The sequence below is a fragment of the Schistocerca nitens genome, chromosome 5, assembly GCF_023898315.1.
Source record: "Schistocerca nitens isolate TAMUIC-IGC-003100 chromosome 5, iqSchNite1.1, whole genome shotgun sequence".
In the NCBI taxonomy this organism is placed as follows: domain Eukaryota; kingdom Metazoa; phylum Arthropoda; class Insecta; order Orthoptera; family Acrididae; genus Schistocerca; species Schistocerca nitens.
Genome location: NC_064618.1, coordinates 852,841,185 through 852,855,783, shown reverse-complemented (window position 1 = coordinate 852,855,783; position 14,599 = coordinate 852,841,185). Strand labels below are relative to the sequence as shown.

The 14,599-nt window shown below is 37.7% G+C and overlaps 1 protein-coding gene across 1 annotated transcript in view; it reads right to left on the bottom strand.

Moving 5' to 3' along the window:
• The window catches only part of LOC126259239 (autophagy-related protein 2 homolog A), a 471,250-nt gene that overhangs the window by 399,365 nt on the left and 57,286 nt on the right, over positions 1–14,599 (bottom strand). The window lies entirely within an intron of this gene.

The window sequence follows — 14,599 nt, the reverse complement described above, 5'->3', positions numbered from 1 at the left end:
TGTAATCAGAATAATAGCTGGAGTCCACCCAAGATCATCCTGCAGACATTTATTTAAGGATCTAGGGATATTCACAGTAGCTTCTCAGTATATATACTCTCTTATGAAATTTGTTGTTAACAACCAAAGCCAATTCAAAAGTAATAGCGGTGTGCATAACTACAATACTAGGAGAAAGGATGATCTTCACTATTCAAGATTAAATCTAACTTTGGCACAGAAAGGGGTGAATTATACTGGCACTAAAGTCTTTGGTCACTTACCAAATAGTATCAAAAGTCTGACAGATAACCAACAAGTATTTAAGAAGAAATTAAAAGAATTTCTGAATGACAACTCCTTCTACTCCATAGAGGAATTTTTAGATATAAATTAAAAAAAAAAAAACAAGAAAAAAACAAAAAAATATTTAAAAAATAAAAAATAAAAAAATAAAAAACACAAAAAATGAAAAAGTTGTTATATTAACTTAAGTATGTTGTTAAATTAACTTAATTATGTCATGTATTGGAAAATTTGACTCGTTCCACATCATTACGAAATATCGTATTCATGATCCATGGAACTAGTATTAATCTAATCTAATCTAATAATACCTGCCCACACCATTATGGATCGTCCTAGATATCAGTCTCTTTCCACAATGAAGGTCCAGAAATCGTGTCCCATGCCCCAGATGCGAATCTGTCAAGAATCACTCCCCACACCAAATCGGGACTCATCTGTGAAAAGAACATTGGCCCACCCTTCGACCGTCCATGTGGCACGTTGACGGCTCCACTCTAGATGTTCCCTTCTGTGAAGACACGCCAGAGGTAAACAGACAGCGGGTCTTCAACAATAAAGGTCACTCTGCTGAAGCCCTCTGTACACAATTTGCCCCGATACAACACATCCAGGGGATGCTGCAACATCAGATGCCAGTTGCAATGCAGTGCTGAGGCAGTAGCATTGCGCCCTTACGGCCAAATAACGGTCCATTCCTTCTGATGTCCCATGTGGTCAGTCCTGTCCTTGTCTCCGGGATACAGTTTCTGCCTCTATAAACTGTCGTCCCATCCAAGAAACAACAAAACATTTCACATTAAGCCATCAAGCCACATCAGTTTGTGACTCTCCTGCTTCCATTCTTCCTATGGCCCTCCACTGCTGAGAGCCAGTAGGTGTCTTCTCCGTGGCATACTAAACCATCTGTGACTGTGTATACAGCCACTGTGGATGTGAGACTATCCTGCAAACACTACTCCACATGATAGGTATCCTGACATCATTCCTGGTATGGCTGTCCATTGATCGAAATGCCATCTGCTGTGCAAAACACAATCGTAATGACATTTGTTGACAGTTTGCATGATTATATTGTGAATTAGATGCAGGACAGTGAAACAGCAGCAGTCTGTTGCTTTAATTTTGGACACTAGTGTAGCTTTTAGCCACAGCTTTTGTCGTCAGTAGAGAGAGAGAGAGAGAGAGAGAGAGAGAGAGAGAGAGAGACAAAAGTGAGCACACCTCACCTCATGCACACATGACCACCAACTCGAGATGCTGGAGTTGGAGGTCATGTGTGCTTGCCCCCCCCCCCCCCCCCTGTGTCTGTGTATGTGTGGATGGATATGTGTGTGCGTGCGAGTGTATACCTGTCCTTTTTTCCCCCCAAGGTAAGTCTTTCCGCTCCCGGGATTGGAATGACTCCTTACCCTCTCCCTTAAAACCCACATCCTTTCGTCTATCCCTCTTATTATTGAGTATATATAGGCGGGATAAAATTGTATAGTAGATTACGGTAAAAAGGGGAAGGTGAATACAAAGTGAGAGTACTGGTAAAAACAGAAAGAGAAAATAAAGAGAAAATAAGACTACAGGAAAGATTTCGAAATGCAACAGCGACAATAACAAACGTAATTGTTGGGTTCAAATTAATGATATGATTATAATAGAGGGAAACATTCCACGTAGGAAAAATATATCCAAAAACAAAGATGATGAGACTTACAAAATGAAAGTGCTGGCAGGTCGACAGACACACAAACAAACACAAACATACACACAAAATTCAAGCTTTCGCAACAAACTGTTGCCTCATCAGGAAAGAGGGAAGGAGAGGGAAAGACGAAAGGATGTGGGTTTTAAGGGAGAGGGTAAGGAGTCATTCCAATCCCGGGAGCGGAAAGACTTACCTTAGGGGGAAAAAAGGACGGGTATACACTCGCACACACACACACATATCCATCCACACATATACAGACACAAGCAGACATATTGACAGACAAAGAGTTTGGACAGAGATGTCAGTCGAGGCGGAAGTGCGGAGGCAAAGATGTTGTTGTACGACAGGTATGAGTGGCGGCAACTTGAAATTAGCGGAGATTGAGGCCTGGTGGGTAATGGGAAGAGAGGATATATTGAAGAGCAAGTTCCCATCTCCGGAGTTCGGATAGGTTGGTGTTGGTGGGAAGTATCCAGATAACCCAGACGGTGTGGCTCTCCAGCAGGGATACGACTTCCTCAAATCCTACCCTGAAATGAGATCCATCCTTAATGAAATCCTCCCCACTCCACCAAGAGTGTCTTTCCGCCGTCCATCTAACCTTCGTAACCTGTTAGTTCATCCCTATGAAATCCCCAAACCACCTTCCCTACCCTCTGGCTCCTATCCTTGTAACCGCCCCTGGTGTAAAACCTGTCCCATGCACCCTCCCACCACCACCTACTCCAGTCCTGTAACCCGGAAGGTGTACACGATCAAAGGCAGAGCCACGTGTGAAAGCACCCATGTGATTTACCAACTGACCTGCCTACACTGTGATGCATTCTATGTGGGAATGACCAGCAACAAACTGTCCATTTGCATGAATGGACACAGGCAGACAGTGTTTGTTGGTAATGAGGATCACCCTGTGGCTAAACATGCCTTGGTGCACGGCCAGCACATCTTGGCACAGTGTTACACCGTCCGGGTTATCTGGATACTTCCCACCAACACCAACCTATCCGAACTCCGGAGATGGGAACTTGCTCTTCAATATATCCTCTCTTCCCATTACCCACCAGGCCTCAATCTCCGCTAATTTCAAGTTGCCGCCACTCATACCTGTCATACAACAACATCTTTGCCTCTGCACTTCCACCTCGACTGACATCTCTGTCCAAACTCTTTGTCTTTAAATATGTCTGCTTGTGTCTGTATATGTGTGGATGGATATGTGTGTGTGTGCGCGAGTGTATACCCGTCCTTTTTTCCCCCTAAGGTAAGTCTTTCCACTCCCGGGATTGGAATGACTCCTTACCCTCTCCCTTAAAACCCACATCCTTTCGTCTTTCCCTCTCCTTCCCTCTTTCCTGATGAGGCAACAGTTTGTTGCGAAAGCTTGAATTTTGTGTGTATGTTTGTGTTTGTTTGTGTGTCTGTCGACCTGCCAGCACTTTCATTTGGTAAGTCACATCATCTTTGTTTTTAGATATATTTTTCCTACGTGGAATGTTTCCCTCTATTATATATATATATATATATATATATATATATATATATATATATATATATATATATAAAATAGAGGGAAACATTCCACGTGGGAAACATATATCTAAAAACAAAGATGATGTGACTTACCAAATGAAAGTGCTGGCATGTCGACAGACACACAAACAAACACAAACACACACACAAAATTCAACCTTTCGCAACAAACTGTTGCCTCATCAGGAAAGAGGGAAGGAGAGGGAAAGACAAAAGGATATGGGTTTTAAGGGAGAGGGTAAGGAGTCATTCCAATCCCGGGAGCGGAAAGACTTACCTTGGGGGGAAAAAAGGACAGGTATACACTCGCGCACACACACACATGTCCATCCGCACATACAAAGACACAAGCAGAATGACCTTAGGGGGGAAAAAGGACAGGTATACACTCTCTCTCACACACACACACACACACACACACACACACACACACACATATCCATCCGCACATACACAGACACAAGCAGACATTTGTAAAGGCAAAGAGTTATCATTTGTCTACACTATAAATGGTAAGTGTCTGTTTACATGGTATTTAGACTGAGCAAGAGGTAATTTCTCAGTATCTGGATGGCCAAATCATGGTGTCAGGTCTGTAGAACTAAGACCTCAGGGGAACGGGGGTTGGGAGGCCTTGATGATATTACCCTTCAGTAACGGAGTGCATTGCTCTAAAATCATGGGTGTTAATTGACCAGTTGATAATTGTAGTACCTAGGTAGTGAAGTAATATGTATCTCTATTTTTGTTTCATTCTTTTGACAAGACATAACTGTCAACAGCCACATGAAACTTATATCTTTGGTGTTGTACGACATATTTTTGGGTAAAACAAGTGATATCACATTAAGCTGAGGTTCATACAATCATCGATTAAAAAAATATGTGTAAACTATCTCATACTGAGGCTCAGTCACAATGCTAGGTAAACAAGTGATACATCAAGTCACATTAGATCCCATCATAGGTTATAAAAATATACAGGTGTAAGTGCGTCATCAATTGTATATAAGGGTAGGAATATGAGAATTCTTTTTGACACATATACAAAATAGTAAATATGTTATAGCGAGAAGAAACATTGAGGATGTATCAAAAAGTGGAAAAATCCAGGATGGATTGTAACAATATTATGACAAGAAAGTTATATATATATATATATATATATATATATATATATATATATATATATATATATATATATATATATATAATAGAGGGAAACATTCCACGTGGGAAAAATATATCTAAAAATGATGATGTGACTTACCAAATGAAAGTGCTGGCAGGTCGACAGAAACACAAACATACACACAAAATTCTAGCTTTCGCAACAAACGGTTGCTTCGTCAGGAAAGAGGGAAGGAGAGGGAAAGATGAAAGGATGTGGGTTTTAAGGGAGAGGGTAAGGAGTCATTCCAATCCCGGGAGTGGAAAGACTTACCTTGGGGGAAAAAAGGACAGGTATACACTCGCGCACACACACACACACACACACACACACATATCCATCCGCACATATACAGACACGAGCAGACATTTGTAAACAAATACTGACATGAATTCTTTACAGACGAATGGAAAAAACTGGTAGGAGCCGACCTCGTGGAAGATCAGTTTGGATTCCGTAGAAATATTGGAACATGTGAGGCAATACTGACTTATCTTAGAAAATAGATTAAGGAGAGGCAAACCTACATTTCTAGCATTTGTAGACTTAGAGAAAGCTTTTGACAAGGTTGACTGGAATACTCTCTTTCAAATTCTGAAGGTGGCAGGGGTAAAATACTGGGAGAGAAAGGCTATTTACAGTTTGTACAGAAACCAGATGGCAGTTATAAGAGTCGAGGGGCAGTGGTTGGGAAGGGAGTGAGACAGGGTTGTAGCCTTTCCCCGGTGCTATTTAATCTGTATATTGAGCAAGCAGTAAAGGAAACAAAAGAAAAATTCGGAGTAGGTATTAAAATCCATGGAGAAGAAATAAAAACTTTGAGGTTTGCCGAAAACATTGTAATTCTGTCAGAGACAGCAAAGGACTTGGAAGAGCAGTTGAATGGAATGGACAGTGTCTTGAAAGGAGGGTATAAGATGAACATCAACAAAAGCAAAATGAGAATAATGGAATGTAGTCAAATTAAGTCAGGTGATGCTGAGGGAATTAGATTAGGAAATGAGACACTTAAAGTAGTAAAGGAGTTTTGCTATTTGGGGAGCAAAATAACTGATGATGATCGAAGTACAGAGGATATAAAATGTAGACTGGCAATGGCAAGGGAAGGGTTTCTGAAGAAGAGAAATTTGTTAACATCAAGAATAGATTTAGGTGTCAGGAAGTCGTTTCTGAAAGTATATGTATGGAGTGTAGCCACGTATGGAAGTGAAACATGGATGATAAATAGTTTAGACAAGAAGAGAGTAGAAGCTTTTGAAATGTGGTGCTACAGAAGAATGCTAAAGATTATATGGCTAGATCACATAACTAATGAGGAGGTATTGAATAGAATTGGGGAGAAGAGGAGTTTGTGGCACAACCTGACTAGAAGAAGGGATCGGTTGGTAGGACATGTTCTGAGGCATCAAGGGATCACAAATTTGGTACTGGAGGGCAGCGTGGAGGGTAAAAATCGTAGAGGGAGACCAAGAGATGAATACACTAAGCAGATTCAGAAGGATGTAGGCTGCAGTAGATACTGGGAGATGAAGAAGCTTGCACAGGATAGAGTAGCATGGAGAGCTGCATCAAACCAGTCTCAGGACTGAAGACCACAACAACAACAACAGATATTTGCTATTTACAAATTCGTAGTTTTTTTCCGTTGTACTCTTGTAACAAACTGTTATGACATCTCCTCAGGACTTTTTTCCTTGATCTTTCCTTTCTCAGTGCTTTTGTAGAGTATTCCATGAACAGTTCTCAATTTAGAATGTGATCCTGCAAGTTGGTGTTCTCAAAATTCATCACTTTCTTCTTTTTGTCCACTATGAAGCATTCTCAGACTTTTCTACTTAATCTATCTGCATTTCTATCTCATTTTCTGGGCCAATGAATTACCTAGAACTAATATTCATGTAAATGCAAAGCCTTTCAAGGTAATTAGCTGTTTCAGTCATTCAAGTTCTACAATCATTTTAGAGCAGCATGATCCTTGATGACAACAAATTCTTGTTGAACAAGAAAACATCAGTTCTAGTGTATGCTGTAAACTAGTGCACATAAATCATTCCCTGTTGCTGAGTAATGGAATTTGGCTTGATTCAGTAGACAAGGAGTGACTGACTTAGTTTCCTTCACAGCCCTAGTAATGCCATACCAACTTTCTCTTTTTGCTATATAGATTTGAGCATGGTTAGCTACCAGGAAATCTAACCCTAACATACCTTAACAATATCTCATCACACCTTGTCATTTTCATTCTGCCCACATTTGCATCATAGCCTACCACAAAGCCAATCACAACTTCCTCATAATTGTACTCTTTGTTCCCATTCAACACCTTGATTATTCAATTTTTTATGTAACCAAATATATTCGTTGAATAGATGGCACCATATCAAAGAAATATGAGCCCGTGTCAGTTAGGAAATGATCATTTCCTCCACAGTTGTTTGCCTTAATAATCAGACATTCAGAACTATTATCAGTGGCAAACTCTTAGTAATTATTGTGTCTTTGGGGTGGACATCGTGGTGGTCCTTCTGTAAAATCTGTCATTTAATGAATTCTTTCCAAGATGTTGCATTCTTGGATCTGTACTCCTTTTTCTTGTAATCTCGTGCAATGTGCTCTTCCACTCCACAGGTGAAAGACCAAATTGTTCACTAATAGAATCTGTCCATCATTGTCTGCTCTTATGATAGCTAATTCTCTTTCAGGCTTCAGAAATGCATTACTCTGCACTGCAATTAATCTAAGGTCTCCTCAGTTTTACTAAACAAAACTCTCATCTGTACTACTTTATCAGATGTCTCATACCATACTAATCTAACTAAATAGCTGACACCCCCCATGCAGCCTGTCCAAAAATGCATCTACTATTCTTTGACCAGCTCTGAACAACTACCCTATTGTATGTGTCATTCTCACCAAAATCAGATGAGTCAAACTGGAATTATTTTTCCTAATGCCATATGAAAAATGCTAAATGAAATCTGCATCCAAAATTCACATGTTGTGGCATTGTTCCTGGTAAAACCTTATGAGAATTTCTCTCTTGTACCACTGTGCAAGTTACTTCTCAAAATTCTTCACATGAAGTTCCTTGAATGCACATGATATAAATTAGAAAATCCAGTGCTTCATCTTGGATTCATAATTTTGCCACAGTTATTTCTCCAAGTCACTCCAGGTTCCTAAAGTTGCCACATATATAGTTTGTTACTTAAAAAAACTATTGTCAACTACTGTCACATCTACTGGTCCTTCATTTGCTTACACTGATGGCTGTTACTAGCTTGACCCATGTCTTGCTTACCTAGTCTATATACCACTGCACCTGTCTTTAACTGTTGAATTTCTGCACATAACTGTTGTATTGCAGACTATAAATCAACTCACTGTAATGTGTATCATCATTGCAACTGGAGAACAAGGTACTCAGATATTGAGAATTTGCCATCATTGTCATTTACATGCATATAAAACAAATCCAGAATCTATAACAGCCCTACCTATAATACTGACCATTTTGTTATGTTGCTGAGAGGAATGTGCTGACAGCAGAATATTGTCTGTATTAGTTACGCGTTCAGATATCAAATACTATAGCACTCATCAACTCGGAAGGCAGCTCAATTTTGAACTGTTCTATCCATCCCACTCTACTTACCACCAGCTGCCAATGAGATTCTATCTTCCTCTAGATGCTGTAGTGAACCTTTCTGATATCAAGAGGGTACATATATTTGCCAATGTAGTTTGGGAACATCGTTAACATCATCTTTGACATTTTCATTTATATGTGTGTTTACCTGTATTCATTTATTCTAGTATTACAGTGACATTTGTTGAATATCTAACAGCAATTTTATTCCTTTGTTCTGACTACATCATAACCTTACGATGTGTATTTTAGTTGATAAGAGGAAATATTCACACTTTGTTTCCTTTTTTATTGGTACTATGATTAATATTCATCTCAAGAAAAATGCCTTCCATGCTGCTGATTTTGTAAGAACTGAGAGACATCTAATGACCTAACAGCCACCAGGTTAAATCATCCTTTCCAAGAAATGCCATGAGATGGAATTACTATCATATAAATTAATGTTTCAAATGTATGAGCACATTTATCTTTGTCTAAGAATAAAGAAGTCAAAACATGAGATTAACATACAGTATATGTCATGTATTATTTTTTAAGGCAAGAGTTACCACCAGCATCAACAATGAAAATTAATTTGTGTAAAGCAGGAAGCTTAATTTTTACTCACTTAGTATCTTGTGCTGGTTCTGATAAGGTAATGTGTCATGTACTGCTGGTAGTCATTTTATGAAAGACTTATGCATGAACGTAGGAACTTTAAAGACACTGAACCAAACAGTAGTTATCATATTTGTATCATTTTTGTGTGATCTATTGCAATTATGTTCAAATGTAAATGTGGTCGATGAACCAAGCTTTAATTAAAATGTTAGATGCACAAACCTGTTCTGAAAGACAGTTAATAAATGATCAGAACAGTACATGCCTCAACTGTACATGCCTCAAGTCGATCATTGTCTAACGTGTACCCATAATCAATCTTTTCAGTCATCATATTATTTCATGCTGATTTTTACCATAAAATAACAGTTGGCACAAATAGCTGTCATTTTAAGCATTAAGGCAATTTCAGTTACCATTAATAGAGAAGAGTTACATAAGAAACAGTAAAGATAAAATCAAACAATGGAAAATCCAGGAAGGAATATCAACAATACAGGAAAAGGCAATTGCTACTTACCATAAAGATAACACGCTAAGTTGCAGACAGGCACAAATTTGGGAAACTGACACCTAAGGTTTCAGCCTCAGCATGTTATCTTTATGGTAAGTAGCAATCATGTTTTTCTACATTGTTGATAAACAATATAGATAGATATTCAAGGCTGAATAACATTTTAAATAAAAATTCTGATATTTAAAGCTGAGTATTTTTCTCTATTTGCCAAAAACCATCTTTTGATATGTAATTTATGTCAGTATTCCATCCTGGATTTTCCATTGTTTAATTTATTACATTACATTTCCTCAATTTCATGAATGTTAAGTCATGTGAGGACTTAAATTATCTTTTACTAAGCACACTGAGGGCAAATATAACAATAATTACATTCCCATTAACAAATAGTGAACCTCCTTCCTATTTATTTATTTTCATCTAATATTTCTTTTATCAATACAATATATATCATTGACATTGCTGCAAATGCTGACTACTGCAAGTATATGCATTTTCAAGTGCAACCAGTACTACCTTATACGATGAGCACAAGTCTCTGTGGCGAGTACAGAGATTATTCGAACTTCTAGAGATTCCAATTCAAAACAATATGACAACTTCTTTGTGGAAGTAAGAAATAGCAGGACGCTTCACTTCTAAAAATTGTGCATTTCTGTAAATATGATGTGTTCTTGGTCTCAACCACACCTTGTATGTTGGGTGACTAACAGTACATAATTTGCTTTGCTCGGCAGCATGTGAAAATAGATTCAATTTTATTTTGATTTATTTACACATTATCAAGTTCTTACGCTTAAAACCATCTGTGAAGAACAACACAACTGTGTGTTTTATTTTCTTTCTGTGTGAGTTCATGTGAAGTCAAAGCTTGTGGACTTCAATTTCACTGAAAACATTTTTTGAAGTCAAACAGGAGTAAAATAAGTGAGTGTGAATATTGTGCTGCCTCATATGAATCTATATTCAAACGTCAAGCAGCCTAGATCTCTTCAAAAAGAACTCAGATGGGCAGATTGTAGACCATGGGGTTGCTGAATGACTGTAAACACATTTTATTACTAACATTCACTCACACATGGTTACATTAACAGCCCATGCTTGTCTACTAACTTTCGTGCAGACTTCCTAAATTCTGTTTAGTTCTCACAGAGTTTGTCTTAATTAGCAGCCAAAGCCCACCCTCATGGTGACTGCTCACAGCAGAGATGTAAATGACCATCACGTATAGTGAACATGTTCTATTTAGGTGGAAAAGTTGGCTTCTAAAAGGGTTGGTTTGGTTCTTTCATAGTTTCTGTTCCTAATTTAAAAGATGGAAAATTGCTCTGTATCTCACAGTGCACTCAAAATAATAGTAATATTAATGTTACAGAGGATTTCCTTTGCTTTACCCATCTGATGTTGCAGGATACCAGAATGTATTTTCTTATCCAGTAAAATGTACTTACGACAGATAGTGCTGATTCCGTTCCCACATATGGGAAAAGCCAGCAACAAAATGGTACTGCAGTTTCAACACCTCCCTTCACCAATACTTAGGAGCAGATAGCTAGATCCTGGCTGGTCATTTTTATTATTCAAGTTAAATATTCTACCACTGTCTGTTCAATATGTCCTGGATAGATCTGGAAGTTATGTTTCTTAAATATTTTCCCAATAACATGTCTGTCTGATCATATAAATATAGCTTTGATTAATAGATTTCAACTTACCAATTGACATTCACTTCCGTGTAGACACACACTGTATCTGTGTTTCAAGAGGGTTTGCATGTTGCCACTTGCCTTTTGAAATGTCAGTTAATGGGAGAAAGTGATTCTTATGGAGCGAAGGAAAAGAGGAAGTAAAGGATCGATTACAAAGTTATTCATTTCCTTTACTTAACTGCAAATAAGAGACTTTTACCTTTATTAGGTCAAAAGAAACTGAGAAATGCTGGTGTACTTCCTTAGTAACATTGTAGACGTAAATGCATAATTAGCAAAGCACATAATCAATGGCTGATGACAAAACTTTTGCTAATCACCTGTAAGGAAACACAAATGTGTGTCTCTTCATTTGGAAAGTCTCCAATCATTACACACCTGCAAAATGTTAAACTCCAATAATTTTCCATCAGTGATCACTTCAAATTTTTCCCCAATATGCATGATCTAACTGGATGTAATAAAAGTTTCCATTTGCAGTAATTGGCAAGGATAACATTTGTACACTTGTCTTCCTCCTTCTCCACTGTAAAAGTTCACTGCCATGTTTTAGAAAAATGTACTCTCTCTTTATTAAAAACTTTACAAAGGTATTGGTATTTGATAAACACTGAAGCAACTATCGTAATGAAAAGTCAGAAGTTAATTTCCAGATAGCCTTTTCGTAAATCCACATACACCGATATTTTAGAATGATATCCTTTAACATAATCCCCTCCAAGGTATCTTACAGAGAAGTGTGCACTGACATACTGAGATTTCCATGGAATCTCTTGAGGACTCTTAAACAGGAATTTATTATATTCACTGGAGATCTGTTACATGATTATGTTAAATTAAGAGACTTCAGTAAATCCATTAGATATGTTACATGAAAAGAATATTACTCTGTTCAACTCCTAAACTCCTAACAAATATTGCAATTGATTAAGAATATATCCACATTTGTGTGAAAATGGAATGAGTGTATTACGGTTTACTGACTGTGAAGTTGAGGCTGTGTGAGTTGGATGCAAGTAGGTATTGTAATCTAAAGTCCTTGGTGGAATATAAATACAGAAATGAGTAAAGTTAACAACTCAATTATCCAGTGAGTTACTATCTTCAGACTTTCCATTGTTTGTAGATGTAAAGGAGAAGTGCTGAAAGCCTAGCAGTCATATGCACCACAAAAAAAGTTTATTCAAAGTTTGTAGTGGGACTACATCAGTAGGAAGTGATTTATTACATGCTTGTCCATGTGTTATGGCTGGTACGCTTGTCCATGTGTTATGGCTGGTACGCTTGTCCATGTGTTATGGCTGGTACCAAAAGTATTAGGCATGATAAGAAAGTGAACAGCAAAAGAAATGAAAGAGCAAATATGGGGCATTTGTAGCACCTAACATGTGAAAATGACAGCAAAAATCAGTTTTGAATAGTTGATTTTTGTCTTCTGTAAGTCATGTCTCATATAAAAGTGGTAAATGTCTTGCAGGTTTTATATTTCAGTGACATAACTCATCACAATCAGTTGCTACTGAGACTGTACAAAGGTACTCAAGGTTTATATAGCAATTAAATCATGACAGTTGCAAAATTATTTGTCAAGCAGTATTTCACACAAACGGAAGCCTTGCATATGTGATGGCCATTGTTGCAAATGTAATAACTATGGAGGTCTTATTTTTGTACCAATTTTGCTGTGTCACATATTACAAGATTAACACTTTTTTTTTAACATGTAACCGTTTTTGACATAGTGCCCTATCCATAAAGATGGTACAAAGGTGTACGACAGTAGGGAAGGAAGAGGGAACATCAATTACAAAAACTGCAAAATTAATTTTAAAAAATATTCATACACGAAGTGTGCACTGAGCATGCAATATGACAAAACCTATTGCACAGCAACAAAGATTACAGCAATGTGCACAGTAAATGAAGACCTATCTACAGCTACCTCACAATATCACTGTGGACCATTTCTTAAATGTGGCAGAACAGCAGCAGTCTAGGATTGGTAGGCAACTGTTTTCTGGTTTATCTGGCACTATGACCTATGTAAGAGTTACGTGAAAGACAGAAGTGAAACAAAAAACAAACTTTGTTGAAATGAGAATCTTTATGTGAAGTTTACAAATCAGGAAGCAAGTGATTTTTACAATTCTTACAGAAAAACTGTTTCTGGGATTGTGATACAGAGTGTAGCTAGACTGGCCCCTACCTATGGCACAGAAAGGTGCAAAACTGACTGGACAGTATAACAAGAAAGAAATGCAGTTTCAGAATTAACCAGGATAGGTACAGAAGAGTTCTTTTATCCCCCATATTCTGTGCCATCGAAGTAGAACCATAAGGAAATGACTGCTACCAAACATATGTCCACACTAAGGCAGCTTATGTGGCAACAGTGCATTTGGTTCAAACTGCTGCTGCCGACACAGTTCGCTCATATTCAACCATGGGTTTATTGCCATTCCTGTGGCAATATAGGATCTCAAAACGTGGCACTTGGGCACTAAAGCAAATATAATATTTGACCTAACATTTCCTATTTCTGACAAACACATGACAATGGAGAAGGCAAGCAAAAAAGGTGGGGGGAATATGTAACTTACTTGCTCCTCCAGTCAGTACTTTTGCTGTCCTCAAGTTTCAGTTGGTACAATTTGTTATGTAAGTAAAAAAGAATCCAAGACCAAGTCTTTTGCAGCTGATTAATAATACTATGCAAATCATTAACCATTTCACATATAGATAGTTATACTCTGTTCATCTAAGTTGAACCCTTGTCTATACAAACACATGCTCTTCAGTTGGTCTTTGGACTTCAATGTCATAATGAGTCTGCCTCACTCAAAGCAGAGAAATGCAAAGCAAAATTATAATATGTATGCAATTTCTGGAAAGGGATGTTTCCTCACCTCGTAATTATAACCCTTTTTCTCTTATTTCTAATCAATAATTTATGCACTATTATATAATTTATGAGAAGCAAATGAAATCTGTTATGTAGTGCAATATTTTTCATGAACATTATTTCATTTAATTAACATTTTCAATATTGCTTCATTTTTTAAATCTACTTACAAAATTACAAAATTTTCTAAATATCTGTGTACAAAAAAACTGCAGACAGGTAGTTTTATTGGGGGACAGGGTGGGGGGGTGGAAGGGGGGGAGGGGGGGAAGCTTTGGCCATTCAACTTGGGGCACAGGATCACCTCAGTACAGTTTGCCGGTTACTAATATTTTAGAAGACTAATATCCTCCTCCAGAACACGGACGGCATAGATTCACGGACGGCATAAATTATAGATTCAATATCTTCTTTTTTAAGCTAAGAAACATGATATTAACATATACCATGCTTCCAAAGTTACATTGGAATATCTTCAGTTCTTAAAACTTGCACTGCACTAGTAGCTGCAAAAAATTAAATTTACAAAGT